This window comes from Helianthus annuus, chromosome 6, assembly GCF_002127325.2.
Source record: "Helianthus annuus cultivar XRQ/B chromosome 6, HanXRQr2.0-SUNRISE, whole genome shotgun sequence".
In the NCBI taxonomy this organism is placed as follows: domain Eukaryota; kingdom Viridiplantae; phylum Streptophyta; class Magnoliopsida; order Asterales; family Asteraceae; genus Helianthus; species Helianthus annuus.
In genome coordinates, this window is record NC_035438.2 from 44,518,302 (window position 1) to 44,527,608 (window position 9,307).

At 39.2% G+C, this 9,307-nt stretch overlaps 1 long non-coding RNA gene across 1 annotated transcript; it reads left to right on the forward strand.

The window, feature by feature from the left end:
* The first annotated feature begins 8,786 nt into the window (after positions 1 to 8,786).
* On the forward strand, positions 8,787 to 9,007 carry LOC110863947. The gene is made up of 2 exons (XR_002549489.1): positions 8,787 to 8,822; positions 8,951 to 9,007. It is a non-coding gene; the product is annotated as an uncharacterized LOC110863947 (long non-coding RNA).
* The last annotated feature ends 300 nt before the right edge of the window (positions 9,008 to 9,307 follow it).

The following is a 9,307-nucleotide window of genomic DNA, read 5'->3' on the forward strand; positions in this document are numbered from 1 at the left end:
TCGATCAACTTCAAGGGGCAAGCTACTTCTCTAAGATTGATCCGAGGTCAGGTTATCACCAACTGAAGGTTAGAGATGAAGACGTGCACAAGACTGCATTTAGGACTCGTTATGGTCATTACGAGTTCCTAGTGATGCCTTTTGGGCTCACTAATGCGCCAGCGGCATTCATGGATCTCATGAACCGTGTCTGCAAACCCTACTTGGACAAATTTGTTATCGTCTTCATAGACGACATTCTGATTTATTCAAAGAACCAAGCTGACCATGAGAAGCATCTTCGATGTATTCTTTCACTACTTCAACAAGAGAAGCTTTACGCCAAATTTTCAAAATGTGAATCCTGGCTTCGAGAAATCCAATTTCTTGGACATATGGTTAGTGAGCATGGTATCCAAGTGGATCCCGCTAAGGTGGAAGCTGTCATGAATTGGCAAGAGCCGAAGACGCCCACAGAAATTCGCAGCTTCTTGGGATTGGCAGGATATTACAGGCGTTTTATTGAAAAATTTTCAAGGATTGCTGCACCCCTAACTTTTCTGACTAGAAAGAATGTTAAGTTTAACTGGGGTCCTAAACAACAAGAAGCCTTTGATATCCTTAAGCAGAAGCTAAGCAATGCACCGGTGTTGACATTGCCTGATGGAATAGAAGAGTTTGTGGTATATTGCGATGCATCACACACCGGGATGGGTTGTGTGCTTATGCAGAAAGGAAAGGTTATTGCCTATGCTTCACGTCAGTTAAAAGTGCATGAAAAGAATTACACCACCCATGACTTGGAGTTGGGTGCCATTGTATTCGCACTGAAGCTATGGAGGCACTATTTATATGGCATCAAGTGTGTGATCTATTCTGATCACAAGAGCCTCCAGCACCTGTTCAACCAAAAGGATTTGAACATGAGGCAGCGACGATGGATGGAGACTTTGAATGACTATGATTGTGAGATAAGATACCATCCTGGCAAGGCGAGTGTAGTCGCCGATGCCTTGAGTCGAAAGGAAAGAGTGAAGCCTATTAGAATCAATGCCAAGAGCATTGAGATAAAGAATAGTTTGAATGAAAGATTGTTAGCTACATAGAAGGAAGTTGTGCTAGAAGCTAACTATCCTAATGAAAAGCTAGGAGTAACTGAAGAACAGTTATCATACGGAAAGGACGGAATTTTAAGGTTAAATGGACGAATATGGGTTCCAGTTTATGGAGGACTACGAGAAGTTATCCTCCAGGAAGCCCAAAGTTCCAAATACTCCGTTCATCCTAGAGCTGACAAGATGTACAAGGATTTGAAGGAAAACTTTTGGTGGATAGGCTTGAAGAAGTCTATAGCTACCTATGTAGCAAAATGTTTGACTTGTGCGCAAGTCAAAGCTGAACACCAAAAGCCGTCAGGTTTGCTACAACAGCCTGAACTTCCCACATGGAAGTGGGAGATGGTGACGATGGATTTCATCACCAAGTTTCCGAAGACAAGGAAAGGAAATGATACAATATGGGTAATAGTTGATAGGTTGACTACGTCAGCACATTTCCTACCCATTAAGGAGACTTATAGCTCCGACATGTTAGCCCAATTGTACGTGGATAAGATTGTGTCTCTACATGGCGTGCCTGAGTCTATTATCTCTAACAGAGATACCAGATACACGTCACATTTTTGGAAAAGTTTCCAACAATCTTTGGGCACGCGCTTAAATTTCAATACGGCTTACCATCCTCAGACGGACGGACAGAGTGAGCGTACAATCCAAACCTTGGAAGACATGCTTCGTGCATGTGTGATTGACTTAGGTGGTAGTTGGGATAACCACCTGCCATTAATCGAGTTCTCATATAACAATAGCTACCATACGAGCATTAAAGCTGCTCCTTTCGAAGCCTTGTATGGTAGAAAGTGCAGAACGCCTGTTTGTTGGGCGGAAGTTGGAGATGTCCAGTTGACAGGACTTGAAATAATCTTTGAAATGACGGACAAGATTGTCCAGATTCGTGACCGTCTGAAAGCTGCCCGAGATAGGCAGAAAAGCTACGCAGACTTGAAGCGTAAACCTTTTAACTTCGAGGTGGGTGACAAGGTATTGCTTAAGGTATCACCCTGGAAGGGGGTGATGCGATTTGGTAAGAAAGGCAAGTTAAGCCCGAGATACATTGGACCATTCGAGATCATCGAACGTGTCGGATCAGTTGCCTATAAGTTAAACTTACCGGAAGAGCTCAGTGGTATTCACAATGTTTTCCACATGTGTAATCTGAAGTAGTGTTTCGCTGATGAATCACTAGTCATACCACATACAGATGTACACATAGATGAGAGCTTGAAGTTTGTTGAAAAACCTGTGTCGATCGAGGATCGACAGGTTAAGAAGCTTCGAAGGAAGTATATACCTATTGTAAAGGTTAAATAGGAGGCCCGTAGAGGTCCCGAGTACACGTGGGAGGTAGAGTCCACAATGAAAGAGAAATACCCTCAGTTGTTTCAGTAAATCTCGAGGTCGAGATTTCTTTTAAGGGGGTGAAGATGTAACACCTCGAAAAATTTGTGTTCAATAAATAAACGACACGTGTCTCATACGACAAAAAGCATTATAAACCCGGATTTAGTTAAAGATATATGGCAGGATTTTTAAACACGTCGACATGTTAATTTATACCTCTGAACGACTTCATTATAAATCCCAATACCCTAACATGATTAATAAACATCTAGTATACCTTTAATCCGGTGATTTCTAATAATAATGGATGTCCAAATTTGCAAGAATGGATCTTATGAAAATAATGCTCAATAAAACCTTCGTTTGTGAATACTATCATTGTTCAACCCAATAATATTGCAAGATAGGTAGACACAACTGATCAAGCATGGGTAAAAAGGCCTCATACTGACATTTTCCTGGCTCAAAATAATGCTATGCAAGTTGCATGTTCAATGCATGAAAGGTTAATTTTTTTGCTTTCTGGCAAAGGCTTACGGACCGTAAAGGACCTGCCTTACGGTCCGTAAGGGGTGCCCAGCGACAGCAGCTTGGCTGTTGGCTGTTATAAACGTTTTTTAACCGAATTAGTTAGTTATTTCACTGCATGGGCGACCCCTAAACAACCCCTAGGAACTTAGGGACATCTGTGGATGATCCATGGCATTGATAGGCTTGTGTGTCAAAGATCTAGTGAGTTTTGAACACTATATAAAGGCCTCTTGTGCAACCATCTTGATCACACCTCACTTCTGTTTTCTTGGTGCTTTCTGGAGCTCAAGAGCCTTCTCTAAGCTTTCCTAATCATGCATAGGACTTCAGTAAGTATGCTTAACCTTTCTTAGTTGAGTTTTTACTTAGTTTTAGCTTAAAAGTCAAACCGTCGTAATTAATGTTTGACTTAGGGATTAATCAGTAATGGTCCAGTGATTAGTCGAACCAAAGGTAGTTATAAGTTGGTAATTAGGTGGACATTAAACCCTTAAAAGGGCGCCCCCTGATTCCCACTCTAACTGGATCAAATGTCGGGTCAAAGATGTTTAGAAAAAGTCAACAGAATGCTAATTTTCGAATTAACGCATAATTAACAATGTAGAAGGCATGTAACCTATTTTATCACTCATATAACTTGATAATAAGTATAATAACTGGTCTAAGCTTGTTTGATCCGACAATTTCCTATTTAGACCCGGTTCGGAATCGAAAGTCGCAAAACTTTGACTTTTGCTTTGACTTCAGTTCTGACCCGTTTTAGTAGAGTTTAGAAATGCCTTAGGACTTCCTTAGGACCAGGTTACATGATAGTATAACCTTCTGTGGCTGGTTCGTTGAATGTCCGAGTCATTTGCACATTTCCGTTAAAGCTTAAAAGTTGACCATAATGCCCTTTTGTCCATAAAACGTAAATTTTAGGAATGTGAGAGAGCAAAAATCCTTGTTACTGATTTATAAGCATGCCCCTAAAGTTTCATAACAGTTAGAGGTCTAGAATAGGAGTTATGCTAAATAACGCAATTAAGAAACTTTTGTTAAATAAACGACGCACTTAGCATAAAGCCTATCTAAACCCAACTTTCGACACCAAACCTTTTACCCACTGAGGTAATATAATATTTTGAGATTTTTAAAGGTTTTTAATTATTTTTAACCTGCTCATAACCTAGGGTTATAGCGTTGATTCGGTAAATACCAATTATACCCTTTTCGGACATAAAATGAGTTCTACATAGTATTTTGACACAAATCCAATTGCTACTGATTTTATATATTAAATAAAGTATTTTGGACTAAGTAACCTGATCAGAAAACTCAGATTTCCTGTGTAACCCGGAAATCGCTTAAAATGGCTTTTTACGCGTATTAAACGCCTAGTATAGCTTTAAAACCATTTTGTCGCTTAAGACCTATCACCAACTGATTTACCCTGTTAAAATAAGTTATTTTACTGATTTATTCAGACCCGAATCACAGGAGTTTAATTAATCTCTTTTATAATCTTTAAAATGACCAAAATACCCCTACGGGGCGTATTATGGAATTAAACTCGTTTTGGGCATAATGGGAGATATCCTACTGATATCACAACATAATTGGGGCATATTAACTTAGGAAACCTGTAAGTGACTCTTATGGTTACCCGTTACGCTCATTACGCGTTCGGTTCGGTTTATGTAGCTAAGTTTACATAAGTTAGCCGAAACAGGTCAAACCTTATCGTTTTTATCTCAAAATCCAGAAGGTGTATAGTTTCCCTATATTACACAAGTCTTTAAACTTGTTGGGACTAAAACACATTCTATTCCGCTCTTCGCTTTATCACGCGTTCGAACCGTATCTTTCGTTAAAACTAATCGGTTTAAGCTTAGGCTTAATTAAAGACCCGTTAGGATTCTAATAGGTTATTATAAACCTTCATTCCAGAATAGGAGACCCGGTAAAAGCTACTTACAATTGTTGTTTGTGAAATATACTTTGCAAAGGTAAATACTTAAAAGATTTTTCCCTTATACGGGTTTGGGGTACGGTATATAAAATACCGCTTGGTCCAGCATTGAATCTTTAATCAGATAGAGGTTAAATTATTGATATGCTCTGTTTTGAAATGTTTTGTTTGCTTAAAGCCTTTGGGGGGTTAATGACCATGTCCCGGATATCCTTGGCATCATCTTACGAGATGGCCACGACTTGAGCACGGGGTGTAGGCGTACACCCGTCTGTGCATAAATGAATAAATAAATGATGTGGTGTGTCTATTGATCTTTAACCCGGACTACGGAACGGGCTACTGAACGCATAAGAAACATGTAATTCGTTTACAAGTATTATATTAAAATAATTATCCCAAGTTATGAAAGTTTGTGTCACGTGCATTCAAATCAATTTTATTAAACCTTTTTCGAAAGTGTCAGTTGAATGTATTTACCAGTGTAAACTGACGTATTTTCCCAAAAAGGTTAAGTGCAGGTACTATGCGAACTAGGCTGGCTTTCTCCTAGTGTCCACAATAAGTCTCGCAAGCTTGGATGTCAACTGTTGAACAATATTTCCTATTTATTTTTGATCCCCCTGTGGATTAATTTTAACTGTCTGTGATACATAATATTAAAATAATATTCGGTTGAAATATATCTATCTTTTGCTTCCGCTGTGCATTTAAATATTGTGTTGTTTGACTGTAATGTTACCAACTACGTCACGATAATCCCCCACGGGGCCCACCGGTGAAACGTGTGAATATCGGGGTGTGACAGTTGATGGTTGTGCAATTATGTTGCCTTTCGGATCAAAATAGCACTCACGATTAGGATCCCATCGGTTTGCCTTCTTGGCTTCTTTCCAGGCACGATAGTTTCTATCCTTAATGCTTTGAGCTATCATCTTTCTATAGGTGTATTTTTGCTCTTCAGTTCGTGTGTCTTTATATTGTTCAACTTTTGCCATGAATGCAAAACCTACAGCATCATCTTCTGGTAAAAAACTCACTCCAGTCGAAACCTTCGTCATCTTGAATCACAGCTAAGGCTCTCGACTTCTCCTTCGGAGTCTCTTCGATTTGCTTCATTCGGGGCGGCTCTTCTCAATTGCGGTGATATACAGCCTTTTTGTAATAGTCATCATGAAACGGATTAGCTGTTTCATCCGCTGTTGAATTCCTGCATTCTCTCTAAAAGTGCCCCTTTTGTTTGCACTTAAAACAGGTCACTTTTAACTTATCGAAACCCAATTTTGTCGAAGGCCCACCAATGGAATTCCTTCCTGTTATCTCCATAAATCTTTTAGCCCTTCGAATTACGCTTGCCATGCACCAGCGTATGTCGATTAACTCCATCTCTTCCGGATCAATCTGATCATAATCTTCTTTGGTCAGATTTGTATTTCCGATTTTCCCGGCTACCAAGCTCTCATATGATTCCAATATTGAAGCAAGAAACACCATTTGTTGTTTAGCAGTTTCTTTATTAAAGTTTTGTGCATTGTTCAGTTTCACAGCTATATTGCACTGAAAGACGTTTTTGGGAACATTCTGCTGTTGCTAATTTCCTGAAACTGATGAAGAAGAACCTCCATGATAACCACTGCTGGGTACAGAACTGTTGCTTTGCTTTTCTTGATTCATTGTGCTTGAACTCTCAGCAGAAAAAGCAGTTTTTGGTGAAGTGTTCTTAGGAATCATACTACCCCTGTAGTAAAGATCGACATTTTGTTGGTATGGGGTGTTGTTGACTTTATTCATCTTCTTGATCTCTAACTCATGACTCTCAAACCTTTCTATCAACCAGTCAACAGTCATGTCTGACATTTTCATTGTGTTTTTCAGAACCAACCCATAATATTGCCAAACCTTCTCATCAGGCAACGATTCCAATAACTTCTCAACCATCTCTTCTTCGGTTATCGTTATCCCATGTCTGACAAGCTCTATCTTCAGATGACAGAAACGCTCAATCATCTTTAACACAGTCTCATTTCTCATACACATCAAACAAATCAAATTCCTTCTTCAGTAGACGTTTCTTGTTTTTTACTATCTCTGCCCCTCCTATACACTTCTTCTCTAACTTGGCCCACAAATCTTTCGAATTTTCATAACTAATCAAAGAAATAATATCATCTCTGACAGATTGATGTAAGAGAGCTATACATTTTTGTTCAGCAACAAATGTATCTTGTTCAGTTCCATTCAAATTTTCATAATCTTTTCTTCCAATATCATAACTGTTTCTCATACACTTCCAGCTCTGGTAAGCAAACGCTTTCAACAAATCTTCAAATCTGCCAGCCCATTGATTGTAGTCCTCAATCGCCATTAGCTTTGGCGGCTTGTTATATGTACCATAGGCGTTGTCGACACTGAGAGAATCAGCAATTGCCTTCTTCGGATTTGGGTTTATGTTGGTCGTTGTATTTGTCGATGCATCTCTGGTGTTGTATGCAAAGACATCACTGAACGAATTCATGAATTCATCTCCCATCTTGATAAGCACCTTAAAAATTTCAAACACTTACAAAAATTTTCACAATTTTCAAAAGTTCAAACTGATGCACTTGGATCGGATGATGATCCGATCGAGTGATGATCCGATCGGACAACATAACCAAGTAACAATGTCCAAGTGACGGATAAGCAAGTGTCGAATGGCGACTCGATCGGATGGTGATCCGATGTTCAATCGAGTAACACAAGAACTTTGAAGACTTTTACTTTCAACACTTCACCGATCGGATGGTGATCTGATCGAGTGAGATGATGACGTCAGCTGATGAATCAAGAAATATCTAAGCCAATCTGATCGGATGGTGATCCGATCGGGTGGGATGATGACGTCAGCTAGTAAATGAAGAACACAGTCTATGCCAATCCGACCGGGTAGCTATCCGATCGGGTGGATGATGTCAGCAACAACGATGAACTCAACATGGTTTTTACTTGATTTGATTCAGTTTTAGTTCGAATTTTTAGTGAAAATTTGAAGGATTGATCTTTGTTCAATTCCGATTCGTTTGATATGATTTTTAGCCAATTTTGTCCGTGAATTCTTGTTCAATTTTGAGTTTTCTCAGTTTTAAGATGTGAAAAAGTAAGAACAACAAGAAATGAGGTAGAAGATAAGAAATTTGTCAAAATTTCCGGTGAAATTTGACAGAAATCGGCAAAGAATTGCTGAAAATCCGGTGAATTTGCAGTTGTCGTCTTCGATACAACCTCATGTGGCTCTGATACCACTTGTTAGGTCGTTTGATCAGGATCTATTCGAGTAGAACGTGGCTGGATCGATCAGAATCAAGGTGCGGAATCCCTTGATAATGTCACAGAATCAAGAACGACAAGTTCAACGTTTAATCTGTCTGAATTCTATTAGAAAATGGTGAAAATACAGAGGATCCGGTAGAAGTTCAGACTTGCAGAGCTTCGCTACAAGTTCAGAAAAAGTTATTTAATGACTAACACTAGCTAGCTATTTATAGGCAACAACCAGGGAGGGTGTAAAGTGTCAGCCGATCGGATTATGATCCGATCGGATGGTCATCCGATCGGATGGCCATCCGATCGGATGACATTCGTCGTCCGACGGAATACACTTTTACATATACGCGCCATTCCCTGAGTTCTCTTTACACAAACATACATACAAGTACATACATATACAAAATTACATACACAGCACAAAATAAGACTCGATGCAGACGGAAGCTACAGACATATGTACTAACACCTTTGTTAATAATTACAGCTCAACTCTCAAAGTTCAGCTGCATCACCTCAAGGTGCAAGCCTTATTGCTGCCACATCAGAACAGCAAAACGCAAGTTCAATACTCATACCAACGGGTGCGAAAGATACTGGTATGTTTAAATGATTAAATAATAGCCTTCAACTTCTTTTATGTTTTAAACATAACGGTCTAAGTTGATATTTTCCTTAAAAAAGTGTATTATAATTTTTGTAAATAACAATTTGTACTCTCAAGTAGATGAACCTTAGCAACATCAAAATCAGTTGGATGATTCTGTCACAAGTAATGTGCTTGGCAAAAATACCGCCAATGAGGATGTTTCAAAGGTGTCATACACAGCAGATACTCATGGTAGTGACTGTCGGTTGCGGAGACAAACTCTGGCTGCGAGACCACGACCACATAGGTTAATGAGCATGTTTTAGGGCGTATTGTAGTACTAAGGGATGCCTTCCAGGTGTATGTATTTGGATTTTGAAGTTGTAATGATTTTATTTTGACAACAGATTTCTATCAAAAAACTCTTTGACCTCAACAATCAAATATTTTTACTCTTCGTTGGTTGTTGAACATTCTTTAAAGAACCGAACACTT